This window comes from Ambystoma mexicanum, chromosome 6p, assembly GCF_040938575.1.
Source record: "Ambystoma mexicanum isolate Mex_15411 chromosome 6p, UKY_AmexF1_1, whole genome shotgun sequence".
Classification (NCBI taxonomy): domain Eukaryota; kingdom Metazoa; phylum Chordata; class Amphibia; order Caudata; family Ambystomatidae; genus Ambystoma; species Ambystoma mexicanum.
In genome coordinates this window covers 1,174,721,392-1,174,738,329 of record NC_090935.1, presented here as the reverse complement: position 1 = coordinate 1,174,738,329, position 16,938 = coordinate 1,174,721,392, and the positions used below count along the sequence as shown (strand labels likewise).

The 16,938-nt window shown below is 57.6% G+C and overlaps 1 protein-coding gene across 1 annotated transcript in view; it reads right to left on the bottom strand.

Moving 5' to 3' along the window:
- LOC138510283 (transmembrane channel-like protein 2-A) overlaps nucleotides 1-16,938 on the bottom strand; it is a 614,464-nt gene that overhangs the window by 28,839 nt on the left and 568,687 nt on the right. The window lies entirely within an intron of this gene.

Sequence of the window (16,938 nt, the reverse complement as noted above, 5' to 3'; positions counted from 1 at the left end):
GCTACGTGTATTACAGGGGTTCACGTGAAGTTTTTCACGCGATCGGGCCTGGGGGAGCGGGCTACGTGTTTTACAGGGGTTCGCGTGAAGTTTCTCACGCGATCGGGCCTGGGGGAGCGGGCTACGTGTATTACAGGGGTTCGTGTGAAGTTATTCACGCGATCGGGCCTGGGGGAGCGGGCTACGTGTATTTCAGGGGTTCGCGTGAAGTTTTTCACGCGATTAGCCAGGGTACGTGTATTTCAGGGGTGCGCGGGAAGTTACACACGCGAATATACTGGGCGCGTGTATTTCAGGGGTGCGCGGGAAGTTCCACACGCGATTCCATCAGGGTAGGTGTATTTCAGGGGTGCGCAGGAAGTTCCACACGCGATTCCATCAGGGTACGTGTATTTCAGGGGTGCGCGGGAAGTCCCACACGCGATTACAGCAGGGTACGTGTATTTCAGGGGTGTGCGGGAAGTTCCACACACGAATAGCCTGGGCGCGTGTATTTCAGGGGTGCGCGGGAAGTTCCACACGCGAATAGCCTGGGCGCGTGTATTTCAGGGGTGCGCGGGAAGTTCCACACGCGAATAGCCTGGGCGCGTGTATTTCAGGGGTGCGCGGGAAGTTCCACACGCGAATAGCCTGGGCGCGTGTATTTCAGGGGTGCGCGGAAATTTCTACACGCAAATAGCCTGGGCGCGTGTATTTCAGGGGTGCGCGGGAATTATCACACGCGATTTGGCTTGGTACGTGTATTACAGGGGTGCGTGGGAAGTTACACACGCGATTAGGCTGGGTGGGTCCTCACAGGTGTTCCCTGTACACCCTCCACGGCCCCTGCAGGCAGCCCACAAAACAGGGGACTACCCTGCACACCTGCTCATGTCTCCCACCACCCCCACCCCCCACCATCCAGGGGCACCCTCCACCAGGCCCCCACTCATGTCTCCCACCACCCCCACCCCCCCCAGTCACCAGGGGCACCCTCCACCAGGCCCCCACTCATGTCTCCCACCACCCCCACCCCCCAGCAGTGCAGGGGCACCCTCCACCAGGCCCCCACTCATGTCCCCTATCACCCCCACCCCCCCAGTCACCAGGGGCACCCTCCACCAGGCCCCCACCCATGTCCCCTATCACCCCCACCCCCCAGCAGTGCAGGGGCACCCTCCACCAGGCCCCCACTCATGTCTCCCACCACCCCCACCCCCCCGCCACCAGGGGCACCCTCCACCAGGCCCCCACTCATGTCTCCCACCACCCCCACCCCCCCAGTCACCAGGGGCAGCCTCCACCAGGCCCCCACTCATGTCTCCCACCACCCCCACCCCCCAGCAGTGCAGGGGCAGCCTCCACCAGGCCCCCACCCATGTCTCCCACCACCCCCACCCCCCAGCAGTGCAGGGGCAGCCTCCACCAGGCACCCACTCATGTCCCCTATCACCCCCACCCCCCCGCCACCAGGGGCACCCTCCACCAGGCCCCCACTCATGTCTCCCACCACCCCCACCCCCCAGCAGTGCAGGGGCACCCTCCACCAGGCCCCCACTCATGTCCCCTATCACCCCCACCCCCCCAGTCACAAGGGGCACCCTCCACCAGGCCCCCACCCATGTCCCCTATCACCCCCACCCCCCAGCAGTGCAGGGGCACCCTCCACCAGGCCCCCACCCATGTCCCCTATCACCCCCACCCCCCCGCCACCAGGGGCACCCTCCACCAGGCCCCCACCCATGTCCCCTATCACCCCCACCCCCCAGCAGTGCAGGGGCACCCTCCACCAGGCCCCCACTCATGTCTCCCACCACCCCCACCCCCCCAGTCACCAGGGGCAGCCTCCACCAGGCCCCCACCCATGTCCCCCTGCCCCCAGGTCCTGACGATACACAATCATGGCAGTAATGGGCAGCATACCCAGCACAAACACCCAGGCAAGGATTGCATCCACCCACATAGTGAATGCAATTACATGACACAACCCCAATGGCAAGTATGTAAATGAACACATGTCCGTCACACACACATACACAATGGCTGCAAGTGAATGTCAAAACCCATATCATGACATGTATGAAACCAAAGACAAAATAACACAAGTGGAAGTAAAAATAAAAAATGTATTAAAGATTAAAAATAAGTAAACAAATCAAACATACAACTATGTGGATAACAAAATAAATGGTCCATGTTGGAGAACAAAAGTAAAAATCAAAAAACGAAAAAGGAATACAAAAACAAATGTTGACCAAAGCAATATCAAGTAGAAGCAAAAGAATGAAAAACCATTTCCACATGGTGAACACAATAATGAAAAAAAGAAAACGTTCCTTCAAAAAACAAACTAAATACAGGAATGTACCAGGGTCCATGAGCCCAACACCATAAAGGAAACCTACTACTACCTAATGAAAAAAATATATACAAAAAAGTGGCCATTGTCCGAGCGGTCCAAAATAATAAAAACAAATAAAGGAAACCTAACACTAACTAACTATACAACTATATACAAAGGCAGCGGGCAAGTCCTGCGGCTCACTTGTTGATGTTGCTGGCCAGGGCATCATCGAACTCCATGTCGATGTCCTGGAGGCGGGACTCTGTCCTGGCCCCGAGGTCTCGCAGGGATAACCCCATGTTCAGCTCAAACTCCCTGCGAGCTTCCTTGAGGCACTCAGCCCGCCTCAACGCCCGACGCATGGAGAACTCCGCCCTGACCATGGCGAGCCGCTCCTCTTCCGCCCGCTGCCGCTCCGCACCTATCCGCTGGACCAACTGCTCCCACACGGAAGACACCACCATCCCAGGGTTGCCCTGCCCTCCGGCCGATGCCTGCCCCTCTGATCTTGATGGCCCCGAGCCATGATGCCTCCCACGTCGAGCCCGCTGCTGCCTCCGACGCCACTGCCTCTGCCAGCACGACGGCATCCAGGCTGATGGAAACCACCGACGCCGTCGTGCACGTGCCCTGCCTGATGATGCTGTCACATCTTCCATCTGCTGGGGTCCAGTTGCTGTGTTGTCCACCCCTGCTGGACCTCCGACTCCCAACTGTGGCAGGGATGGGATCCCCACCGAGCTGGCTGCATTGGTCGGGGCAGGTCCACAGGGGGCCCTGTTGGCATCTGGGCTGGAAGACGGCAAGGAGAACGACTGGTGGATAGCCTGCACAGAGGAGGAGAGGGCCGCCACATTGGCCAACACATGCAGGAAACCCCCGAACATGGCCGATCCCAATTGGGCCACGTCAGCACGGTGCACTTCGTGATGACGTGCGTGCTCCTCCCGGGAAGCACGCACGGCATCACGAATCACAGCCGTGCACATCGCGACCCCAATCAGGACCTTCTCCGCACGGCCAGGGGTTCCCACGTCCGCAGGTGGAGGGGAGTCAGGTGACATGGACATCCCCTCTACCTGCGGACGGGCCTGGGACGGGGCATCCCTGCTGGTGCATGGTGGTGCACTCACAGGGTCAGGGACAGCGAAATGCACAGGCCCCTCCATGGTGACCTGTGCTGCCTCCTGCCCCTGACCCTGGACTGCACCACTTGCACCAGCAGGGATGCCCCCACCAGGCCCCATGTGTGCCCCAGTGGCGGCCTCCTCCTCCTCTGTGCAAACCACCAACCTGGATGGCTCCTCACCGTCTCCCACCGTAGCAGGCCCCTGTGGGGGCTCACCCACCCCCTCCGCTGCAGCCGTGGGGGCATCCCCGCCGCCTTGCTCCACAGCGCCGTCTCCGCCCTCTTCTTCACTAGCCGCTGCGTAGAGGGAAACAAAGAACACAAGCATCAGGGCACTGTACAATGGTCCCCTAGACAGGAAGCAATAGCAGATGAGCACCACTGTCAAAGTACACTTCCATCATGTCCCTCCACAACACATGGGTCAGTCCAGGCAAAACACACACAGTAACAGGCATGGTGCATGCCATGGACATTTCCATGCATGTCCAATGGACTCTTGAAACATTCAATGATATGTAACTCACATGCATCATGGCTCATGCCTATCACATGCACACACTTCACCTCAGTCACATCCATCTGGCCCCAAACACACCAAACACAGCGGATACAAGGGTAATTTGGCTGCTTCACTGAATCTGTGCATTGTCACACACATGTGTCATGCATCCATGGCATGCACAAGTCACAGACACGCAGGTCAGGCACACAGACATGGCTACCATATATGTACCTGGCATCAGCACCCATCCCTCACCCCCACCCATGTCCAGGTACAGAGACTGGCATGCTCTCATGTTCAAAATCTGCATAGGGCTCCCCATGCGGCATTTGAACACATGCAACAACCATGTGGGTCACACATCACTGGTCGCACATGCATTACCATGATGTCCCTGCACACATACATGCATACATGGCCTATGGCACACATACAGGCAAGTATCATAGAACCAGCACACCGCAACATGCCCTGTCTCACACAGTAATGCTTGGACACTTACCGCTCAACTCCAGACGGGCCTCCCTCTCAAGGATCTGGGCGTGGAGCGCTGGGCGTACGCGTTCCAGGACCCTCATCTGGATGGAACTCATGCGGCCCCGGCCCCCCTCCACGAGGCGCCGGGCCTTCACAAGGGTCCTGGACCTCAAGTCCTCCCAGCGCTTCTTGATCTTCAGGACGTCGCGGGTTGCCACCCCCTCCGCGTTGATGGCAACCACACAGTCGGCCCAGATCCTCTGCCGTCCTTCCTTGCTGGCGCGGGACGATCCAAAGAGGGCATCATACTGCCCCAGGACATGCTCCACCAGGACACCAACTTCGGTGACAGTGAAGCTGGTGCCCCTCTGCCCCTCTGGCCTGGGGTTGCCACTGGTGCCAGATGTGGAAGTGCCCGACATGGCAACCCCAGAGGCAGGTGTGGGTGGGCAACTGGGTCCTGGGGCTGGGCTGTGGAGCGATGTAATCCCAGTCGGGAGTCTTCAGTTCCAGCAGGGGTGGACACAGCAACTGGACCCCTGCAGATGGCTGATGTGCAGGCACCAAATGGCAGGGCACGGTGGCAGCAGGCAGGCAGGCAGGCAGCAGCAGATGGCACGTGGGAGGCTGCTCGGGGCATTGGGGGCAGTAACTCGGCCTTCTGGGCAGGAGCGTGGTCTTCCGTGTGTTTTCGCGTGGCCAGCTTGATACGGAGTGATTTGGCACGTGAAAATCCTGCACGTCAGCGTGAAATCCGAGGAAAGGCCCTTAGCACGTAAGCGCGTCAGCACGCATACGCGATTCTATTGGACCAGAGTCCCTCAGCGCGTAAGCGCATCTGTGACGTGACCCGCACGGGTGTTCCCCACTCAGCACGTGATGACGGGGCACACGTGGAAATACTGCACGTCAGAGTGTCATCGCGTGTAATTGGACAAAAGTGCGCGTACACACGATTGGCCTATGTACGTGTATTTAATGGGTGCGCGGGCACTTACACACGCAAGTACGTCAGCGAACCTGTATCCCGTGGTGCGTGTGAATTTCCACACGCTATTGGACTGGGAACTGGATTCCAGGGGTGCGCTGGTCACACGCTGTATCCCGTGGTGCGTGTGAATTTCCACACGCTATTGGACTGGGAACTGGATTCCAGGGGTGCGCGGGTCACACGCTCGCCTAGAACACGCGCAAAGCATAAATTTGCGCACTTTAACAATAACAAGCTCAGACGCCAGGATGAACATACCGTTCCTAGCAGCAGTGGCAGTGGGCTACCAAAGGAGGAGGAGGAGGATAGTCAGGGCCAGAATATTCACACCCAGAACCAGCCTTTTTGGGATGCCTGATGACCAGGTGTATGGGAGGTACAGGTTTCCACCACACATTATACTGGACCTGGTGAGTGAGTGGGAGGATGACCTCACATCACCCACCCTGTGCTCCCAAGCACTCAGCCCCCTGGAGAAGGTCCTCAATGTACTGCACTTCTTAGCCACTGGATCATTTCAGCGGACAAGTGCCATAGTGGGTGGGGTGTCACAGGCCACCCAGTCACGCTGCCTACACCAGGTCTTGAACATCATGACTGCACGCCCATCAGTCCGCAGGCACATATACCTGCCCAGAACACCTGCAGAAAGGCATGCTGCCGCCCTGGATTTTTACGGTGTGGCACGATTCCCCAAAGTGCTAGGTGCCATCGACTGCACCCATGTGGCTCTACGTCCCCCCAGGGCATCTGAGCACATCTATAGGAACCGCAAGCACTGGCATTCCATCAACGTGCAGGTAGCATGTAATGCCAAGGGAATCATCACCTCAGTATATGCCAACTATCCCGGCTCCACCCACGACAGCTTCATTTACCGAATGTCCACCCTAAGCCAGGACCTAGAAGCTGGGCGGCCTGGCGATACATGGCTGCTTGGTGAGTATGTATGCCACTGCACATGCATGCATGTTGGATACTGAGCAAGGTCACAACCCCACCAATGATACCAATCACCACCTCCACAGGGGACAGTGCCTACCCTCTCAGCCCCCACATGATGACGCCAATTCGGAACCCCACCACGCCACCCGAGGTAAGATATAACACAGCCCACATTACGACCCGGGGCATAGTGGAGCGCACATTCGGAGTGCTAAAGTCGCGCTTTCGCTCCCTTGACCGTTCTGGCGGGCAGCTGTTATACGCTCCCCCAGTAGTGTGCAGGATCATAGTGGCAGCATGTGTCCTGCACAACGTTGCAACACGCCGGGGCCTGGCCGTGGACATGGTGGTGGCCCCACATCCCCAACCACATGCACAGCCGCTGCGCATGGGAGGGGAAATGGCACGGGGGGAGGCAGCCTGTACACAGCTAGTGGCTAATTACTTCACATAGAAATCACACCCCTGTGGAGTGCACACTGCCCTGGCACATTCCATCTGACAATCAATGATGACTCAACCTGACACTGATCCTGAATGTCTGGAGAATGAACCGTGAATACCATATCAGCCTGAGATTGTTCACCTGGAAGTGTCACAATGTGTGCATCACTACCCACACAGACACCACCAATGCAGTTTTGTGAAGTTACACATTCAAGCAGCTAAAATGATTACCCACTTGCAAAATGCAACAAGAGGACAGTGCCATGTCAGCCAACCCAACCCCAGTACCGCCACACGACACACCGTGCCATGTCATGCTAATTGCAGGTAAACAAAGTAATCCCCACAACATGACACTAGTCTCACTATGTACAGTGTCCCTATTAGAAACCTGCAACACCTGAAATGCTCACAGCAATGCCGGACCAACAACATACTTGAGCACGAAGTACCATTAACATGACATCACAAATGTTACATATTAGTAGTCTCACCACCTGGAAATGCCTGCACTCCCACCACTACCAACTGTGCAGTGTTGGCGCCATGTAGAGTTGTAGGTGCACTGCTGCCAACATGGACCCCATCTCCAGACTAGAGGTCCTTGTGTAGACATGAGGAAGGGACCTGCAAATTGGGAGGTAGACACAGAAGATGAGTTACACATCAATGCAACATGCAGTGTACAACACAACAGCAATATGCACTAGGAATGTATACACAGTATTGACTACAGACTGCCCACACAGCTCATGGGAGTCCAACGTCACTGTGTAATTCACTGTCACTTGGGCACACCCTTTGCAAGCCCATGGAAACGGGAAGCAGGAGGGGTGTGTGTGACTCAAACCCAAGCATCTGAACCAAATACATTACAAGCCTGCATGTGCCCAGCCACAATGCAGTGTATGCCCACAGGAACCACGGAAGCCAACAAATCGTCCCAAAAAAATAGGGAATAAAAGAAATAACAATAAAAATAAAAATAAGAAACAATCAAAAATGGCCATTGATGGGCCCGGGGGGGTTGGGGAGGCCACCCAGGAGGTCCGAGGACAGGATGCACACCAGAACCCACCTGCGTGGATCCTGGGAAAATAAAACACCTCCATGGGCTCATGGCCCACACGGCTACCCTGTTGTGGGAGTATCACTGCTGTCGCTATTATCACCTTGTGCAGCTGCATCCGGAGGTGGTTGCACTATGGGAGGCAGCCCACGCAAGGCCCTAGTCTGCTCCTCCATGGCTGCAAGCATGCGGGTGTGGTAGGTCTGGTTCTGGAGGATGAGTGTGCGGAGGTCCCCATGCAACAACTCACGGGATGCCCAGACCTCCGCCCTCGTTGCCTGCATCTCAGCTGAGAGCGTACGGGTGAGACGCTCCAGCTGCTGTTCTGTCCTTTGGTGTGTTGAAGCCTCAAGCTCAACAAGAGTCGTCCTGAGGTGAAGGAGCTCCTGCCTCAGGGCTTCCCTGTGGCCCTGGGACTCAATGGAGATGGCCTCCTGCAGAGTCGCCAGTGCCGCCCTCCTGTCCCTGTTGGACCCCAACATGTCCTCCCTGTGTGACTGGCAGATGGAGTCGGTTGCCTGCTCTAGTCTCTCCATCAGCCTTTCTGGGGGGACAATGGAAGTGGCCACCCTATCCATGGCCTGAGCCATCATCTCGGATGATGCAGCCTGTTGGGTTGCCATACCGTAAATGGATTGCTCCCATGCGGTATTGCCGGGTGGCGTACGGCCACCACGTCGGCGGGCACCACACCTGTCTGGGGCAAGGCGAACTGCGCCTTGCTGTGCCGGCACTGCCTTAGGCTGCAGGACTGCATTCCCCCTCTGATCTGCTGGCCCAGGAACAGGATCAAATGTCGCGGAGTGTGACCCTGCATCCGTAACCACCGAAGGCGTAGCTGCCAACACTGACATCCCCATGGAGGGTTCTGACCCTGGTGCAGGTGGGTGAGACAGAACAGAATCCCTCCCTGGAACACTCACCTGCGACGGCACGTAGGTCTCATCCGAATCAACACCTGAGTACAGCTCGGGGGAGGTGCAGCCAGAGACACCCCTTGAGAGCACGACCTGCAGCACTTGTGGGTTCTCCCCCACCACCACACCACGTCCCTCACTGGTGGTTGGTCGGCCCTCGGACCCCTCCTGGGTCTGCACCATCTCCACAACCCCAGCAGTATCAGGTGCGTCTTCCCCTGCAAAGACATGAAAACAAAGAAATGGAAACAGGCATTAGCACCATGGCACACAATGAGGGCTGAGAAGCAAGAGAACCAGTACGAAGTGCAGGCAAATGGCACACACTGATGACACCAAGATGGAAAATGAACACATTTTCTGCATGCTGCCTGGCAGTGGCATCACACATTGGCCTGTGATTGCCAGGTGAAACACACATGCCATCACACAGATGGCATGTACCATTGCTATTGAGTGAAGATGGAGAGGAGGGCAGCACCTATTCATTCAGTCCAGTTCCCGCATGTAATTGCTTTTCTGATTCTAACAGGTCAGATTTTTCACCTGGAGCTGCCAGTCTGAAATGGTCCAATTGCACAGGGACATGTGTGTACAAATGATATCCAGGTAACAAAGTCACTCCACTTCACCATTGCCATGTCAGACATGTGACTAGTGGACAGCGACATGGCTAGTAAAAGTGGGGGAATGCAAACAATCTGACTGAATGAACAGTGAAAAATAAGCAACAATGTTGTGGCAAGGTGACACTTCAAGGGCAACTGGCGTGCAGTTGGGCTAGATGTCTACTGTTGGCAGAAGGGATACTGCTATGGCCAAATGCAGCTGCGCAGGAAGTATTGCATGAAGCACATGGCTGACCCATACGACTCAGGCGCACACACTCTCACCTGGCACACAAACAGAAGCCCTCACACACACCATGCACATGGATGACACACACATGCATGTGCACTCACCGGACAATGCCTCGTAATCAGCCAGATCTCCCATGCCTTGGATCTGTTCCTCCGTGACGTAGGTCCCAGCGACTGACTCATGTGGAGTGAGTTCCATGTCTACTACTGGAGACCCACCTCCAGTCACTAAAGTTGCGGCATGACTTGAGGCCAGCTTACTCTTTTGCGCTTTAGGTCATTCCAGCGCTTATAGCAATCATTGGCTGTGCGCCTCACGATTCCAAGGGCACTTACGATGTCCGCAACGGTCTGCCAGTGTGCCTGGCGTTGTGCAGGTGTGGTCTTGGATCCTGCAACAATGACCATCTCGTTGTCATGTCCGGACACATACTCGACAAGTGCATTCAGTTCGTCATCCGTGAAGCTGGGCTTCCTGGACGGGCCGGACTGTGTAGCCGTGTCTGGGGCATCAGCCTGTGCCGGACGAGCACTCGTCCTCTTCCGCTTGGAAGGTGGTGGTGATCCTGAGTGTCCTGCGCCGCTATGGACACTAGGGGCAGGAGCCCTGGTGGACTCTGTATCAGGAGTGTGGGATTGCACACTCAGCATGGGAGTTGGTGCAGGCATTGGCTCTAGTGTGATGGTGTCAGGGGGAATGTCAGCAGCATGGACTAGGACCGACACTGTCCTGGCTGGGTGTGTGAGGGCTGGGGTGGATGGAGCCGCAGCTGCCCCTGCAGCCTCTCCGCCCTGCCTCCTTGGTGCAGCAGATGACCTTGCTGCCCCAGATCCACGTGGCATGATGGCATCAACGTGCACCAGCGCACGTGTCGTAGCCCTGCTGACCTGGAAGTCAGCCATGGAGTCAGCCAGGTCTGGTGCCACAATGGGCTGGTCCAACAAGGACTGAGCATGGATGGTGTCAGCCACATCAGCCTCAACGGGAGAGGGGAGGGGGGATTATGGGTGCCCGTGACTGGTCCTCCACACATGGGGGGACAGGCTCACCCTGCAAGTTACGACCACGTCCCCTACCGGATCCACCACGGCCACCACTTGTGGCTCTTCCACCTTTGCCACCCTTACGGAATCCTCGCCTCCCAGCCATGGCACTGATGTTAATCTGCGTATGGGAGTGGATGTAGACTATTGTCCTGGGCAATTGGGGGTCAAAGGGGTTGGGTACCAGATGGTAATTGTACCCTAGTGCTCTAGCAAGGCTGATTGTAACCCCTGGGGAAAGATGACGGGTCACGCAACGCACAGGAGGCCCAAAAAAGGGAGATGACGTGCACGCAACCCCTCCTAGACCACGTGTGCAGAAAGAAAAACCTGCACTACGCTGTGGCACCCAGTAACACAAGAATGAACGTATGCGTGTCACACGCAGCCTAGAATGACCTCTGAAGGGGTAGGCTACACACAGGGCAAGCACAGATGTTAGATATGTGCGTGACTCACCGTCTGCCTGGTAAACGAGCGTGTAAAAGGAGCACGTTTGGTTGGCAACACCCCCGCCAAAAGAAGATTTGTACGCTGTCTGAGGAGACAGGACAACAGTAGAAGGGAACACTGTTTGAGGGAACAGGCCCAGGTAAACCAGTAAAAGAGAAAAAAGAGAAAAAGCTGTCAGAGGTAACAGGGAATACGAACTTGAAACGCTGTGAAGTAAATCGCGTGTGAAACGACAAGAAGTACAGAATTCACGCACTCGCTCTCCACGAAAAGCACGTACAAGGAAAACGTGTTCTACACGTACCTTTTATACAGGCCCACACGTCCAGCGTCACTTACGCGGCGTGTACGCGATAGGGCCATTTCCACCAATTACATGCTTTGTCACTTCTGCGTGTAGGGCCATTTCCACCAATCACACGCGATTACACTCTGACGTGCAGTCTTTCCACGTGTGCTCTGTCATGACGTGCTGTGTGGGAAACACCTGTGCGGGTCACGTCACAGACGCGCTTACGCGCTGAGGGCCTTTCCTCAGTTTTCACGCTGACGTGCATGATTTTCACGTGCCAAATCACTCCGTACCAAGCTGGCCACGCGTACGCACACGGAATACCACGCTCCTGCCCGGAAGGCCGAACTACTGCCCCCCAGAGCCCGAGCACGCTCCCACCTGCTGCTGCCTGACTGCCTGCTGCCCCTGCACTGCTGGGGGGTGGGGGTGGTGGGTGACATGGGTGGGGGCCTGGTGGAGGGTGCCCCTGGTGACTGGGGGGGTGGGGGTGGTGGGAGACATGAGTGGGGGCCTGGTGGAGGGTGCCCCTGGTGACTGGGGGGGGTGGGGGTGGTGGGAGACATGAGTGGGGGCCTGGTGGAGGGTGCCCCTGGTGACTGGGGGGGTGGGGGTGGTGGGAGACATGGGTGGGGGCCTGGTGGAGGGTGCCCCTGGTGACTGAGGGGGTGGGGGTGATAGGGGACATGAGTGGGGGCCTGGTGGGGGCTGCCCCTGCACTGCTGGGGGGTGGGGGTGGTGGGAGACATGAGCAGGTGTGCAGGGTAGTCCCCTGTTTTGTGGGCTGCCTGCAGGGGCCGTGGAGGGTGTACAGGGAACACCTGTGAGGACCCACCCAGCCTAATCGCGTGTGTAACTTCCCACGCACCCCTGTAATACACGTACCAAGCCAAATCGCGTGTGAGAATTCCCGCGCACCCCTGAAATACACGTACCCTGCTGAAATCGCGTGTAAAACTTCCCGCGCACCCCTGAAATGCATGTGCCCAGGCTATTCGCGTGTGGAACTTCCCGCGCACCCCTGAAATACACGCGCCCAGGCTATTCGCGTGTGGAACTTCCCGCGCACCCCTGAAATACACGCGCCAAGGCTATTCGCGTGTGGAACTTCCCGCGCACCCCTGAAATACACGCGCCCAGGCTATTCGCGTGTGGAACTTCCCGCGCACCCCTGAAATACACGCGCCCAGGCTATTCGCGAGTGGAACTTCCCGCGCACCCCTGGAATACACGTAGCACGCTGGGAAACATGAGTGGGGGCCTGGTGGAGGCTGCCCCTGCACTGCTGGGGGGTGGAGGTGGTGGAAGACATGAGTGGGGGCCTGGTGGAGGGTTCCCCTGCACTGCTGGGGGGTGGGGGTGGTGAGAGACATGAGTGGGGGCCTGGTGGAGGGTGCCCCTGCACTGCTGGGGGGTGGGGGTGGTGGGAGACATGAGTGGGGGCCTGGTGGAGGGTGCCCCTGCACTGCTGGGGGGTGGGGGTGGTGGGAGACATGAGTGGGGGCCTGGTGGAGGGTGCCCCTGGTGACTGGGGGGGTGGGGGTGATAGGGGACATGAGTGGGGGCCTGGTGGGGGCTGCCCCTGCACTGCTGGGGGGTGGGGGTGGTGGGAAACATGAGTGGGGGCCTGGTGGAGGGTGCCCCTGGTGACTGGGGGGGTGGGGGTGGTGGGAGACATGGGTGGGGGCCTGGTGGAGGGTGCCCTTGGTGACTGGGGGGTGGGGGTGTTGGGAGACATGAGTGGGGGCCTGGTGGAGGGTGCCCCTGGTGACTGGGGGGGTGGGGGTGGTGGGAGACATGGGTGGGGGCCTGGTGGAGGGTGCCCCTGGTGACTGGGGGGTGGGGGTGATAGGGGACATGAGTGGGTGCCTGGTGGAGGCTGCCCCTGCACTGCTGGGGGGTGGGGGTGGTGGGAGACATGAGTGGGGGCCTGGTGGAGGGTGCCCCTGGTGACTGGGGGGGTGGGGGTGATAGGGGACATGAGTGGGGGCCTGGTGGAGGCTGCCCCTGCACTGCTGGGGGGTGGGGGTGGTGGGAGACATGAGTGGGGGCCTGGTGGAGGGTGCCCCTGGTGACTGGGGGGGTGGGGGTGGTGGGAGACATGAGTGGGGGCCTGGTGGAGGGTGCCCCTGGTGACTGGGGGGGTGGGGGTGATAGGGGACATGAGTGGGGGCCTGGTGGGGGCTGCCCCTGCACTGCTGGGGGGTGGGGGTGGTGGGAGACATGAGTGGGGGCCTGGTGGAGGGTGCCCCTGGTGACTGGGGGGGTGGGGGTGGTGGGAGACATGAGTGGGGGCCTGGTGGAGGGTGCCCCTGGTGACTGGGGGGGTGGGGGTGGTGGGAGACATGAGTGGGGGCCTGGTGGAGGGTGCCCCTGGTGGCGGGGGGGTGGGGGTGATAGGGGACATGAGTGGGTGCCTGGTGGAGGCTGCCCCTGCACTGCTGGGGGGTGGGGGTGGTGGGAGACATGAGTGGGGGCCTGGTGGAGGGTGCCCCTGGTGACTGGGGGGGTGGGGGTGGTGGGAGACATGTGTGGGGGCCTGGTGGAGGGTGCCCCTGGTGACTGGGGGGGTGGGGGTGGTGGGAGACATGGGTGGGGGCCTGGTGGAGGGTGCCCCTGGTGGCAGGGGGGTGGGGGTGATAGGGGACATGAGTGGGGGCCTGGTGGAGGCTGCCCCTGCACTGCTGGGGGGTGGGGGTGGTGGGAGACATGAGCAGGTGTGCAGGGTAGTCCCCTGTTTTGTGGGCTGCCTGCAGGGGCCGTGGAGGGTGTACAGGGAACACCTGTGAGGACCCACCCAGCCTAATCGCGTGTGTAACTTCCCACGCACCCCTGTAATACACGTACCAAGCCAAATCGCGTGTGAGAATTCCCGCGCACCCCTGAAATACACGTACCCTGCTGAAATCGCGTGTAAAACTTCCCGCGCACCCCTGAAATGCATGCGCCCAGGCTATTCGCGTGTGGAACTTCCCGCGCACCCCTGAAATACACGCGCCCAGGCTATTCGCGTGTGGAACTTCCCGCGCACCCCTGAAATACACGCGCCCAGGCTATTCGCGTGTGGAACTTCCCACGCACCCCTGAAATACACGCGCCCAGGCTATTCGCGTGTGGAACTTCCCGTGCACCCCTGAAATACACGCGCCCAGGCTGTTCGCGAGTGGAACTTCCCACGCACCCCTGGAATACACGTAGCACGCTGGGAGACATGAGTGGGGGCCTGGTGGAGGCTGCCCCTGCACTGCTGGGGGGTGGGGGTGATAGGGGACATGAGTGTGGGCCTGGTGGAGGATGCCCCTGCACTGCTGGGGGGTGGGGGTGGTGGGTGACATGGGTTGGGGCCTGCTGGCAGGTGCCCCACAGTGCTGGGGGGTGGGGGTGGTGGGAGACATGAGTCGGGCATGAGTGGGGGCCTGGTGGAGGCTGCCCCTGGTGGCTGGGGGGTGGGGGTGGTGGGAGACATGAGTAGGGGCCTGGTGGAGGCTGCCCCTGCACTGCTGGGGGGTGGGGGTGGTAGGAGACATGGGTGGGGGCCTGGTGGTGGGTGCCCCTGGTGGCTGGGGGGTGGGGGTGCAGGGGGACATGAGCAGGTGTGCAGGGTAGTCCCCTGTTTTGTGGGCTGTCTGCAGGGGCCGTGGAGGGTGTACAGGGAACACCTGTGAGGACCCACCCAGCCTAATCGCGTGTGATAATTCTCATGCACCCCTGTAATACACGTACCCAGCAAAATGGCGTGTGATAATTCCCACGCAACCCTGTAATTCACGTACCCTGCCGCGTGTGATAATTCCCGCGTACCCCTGTATTACACGTGCCCTGGACAATCGCGTGTTGAACTTCCCGCGTACCCCTGTAATACACGTTCCCTGGACTATCGTGTGTTGAACTTCCCGCGCACCCCTGAAATACACGTACCCTGGCACCCTGCCTAATCGCGTGTATAACTTCACGCGTACCCCTGATATGCACGTTACCCGCTTTGCGTTCCTTGTTTGGCAGCCCTGTAAACTGGTCCAGGGTTAGCGCAGCCCTTTGCGATGATTTAGCGATTTTGATGGCTTTTCCTTGCGCGAGGGCGTTCTTGGGGGCGTTACTGGCGCTGCTGCAGGGTCGCTGCGATACTCTGCGCCACGGCTGGTTTGGGAGCCTAAAATCCATGAATACGCTGTGTGCGGAAATCGGTTTTAGCGCACGTGCCTGGCGCAGACAATCGCACGCGGACACTCTGCGCCAGCCGCTTGCGACACTTTTCTGCGAAATTCTATGAATTACCCTGTCAATGTATTGGAAGACTGGAGGGTGCATGGAAGCCTCTTGGATCCCACCCAGAGTGATTACACACTTTGAAGGACCCACACCACATCCAGTGTTTGAATAAATAACTTACATTTCACTATCTAGTTAGTCCTTCTTTTATGTTGGCAGATAAAACCCTAACAGGTGATAAAAAGAGCAATGGCTAAATTGGCAAATTACTATAAGACTAAAGGATAGTCTTCTCTCAAAGACTTCCAGAAACAGTGGAAGCATAATTCTGGTACTAGTCAACCAGCAGTATACATGTAAGCAGCCAAGATGACAAATGTCTGTGAATTTAAAATACAATTGGTCTGTCTGTGTTGGTTTGTGGTTGCAAACCCAGCGGTGCTCTGGCAAGCTGTTGAAATCACAGCTTCACTCAGCAATGAGAGTTGTGCTAAAATTGAGTTAATCAATTCTGGGGTTTTGAGCATCCAAATTCTCACCGAGAGTGCCTGGGTCTATACAGGTGCCTCCTACCTGTGCAACGTTGGAACCCTGGCCATTAGGGTTACCATTTATCACCTGGCCTGCAAAACTCCACTTGAACCTTATAACCACATAGATAATTTGTATTGTATTTGTATTTATTGATTTATAAAGCGCCTTACGCCAAAGCGCTGTACATGGAACAATATAATACATAAAACATAAACGATATAACAGTTGAAGCAATTACAATATGAATCAATCAAACAACAAAACAATGAGAAGATCAATTAACTGAAGGGGGTAGGGAGGGAAAGGGAGATGGGACAGGATAGGGGGAGTGGAGGAGAAGAGTAGGAGGAGGAGGAGAGGGGAGGGTGGAGGAGGGGAGGCAGGAGAGGGGAGAGGAGAAAGTCGGGGGAAAGAGTGAGGAGGGGGGAAGCAGAAGGGGGATGGGGTTTCGAGGAGGAGAATGGAGAAGGAGAGATTTAAGGGAAGTGCGGAATGAAAATAATTGCTTCTCAGAGCGGCATATGTCCTCCATTTTTCCAAGCAGTTAACATCTAAAACTGTGGAATTTATCTCCAGACTTCAAGACGAAAAAGCAAATACGAGTGACCACCATATTAAGGTTGAATGACATGGGTAGCACACACCTCACAGGATTATGGCCTGCTTGGGCAGGGTGTCCAGCACAAGCCAAGAGCTGTAGCGATGAGGCTGTTAAGCCAAACACCAAATCATTATCACTGTGC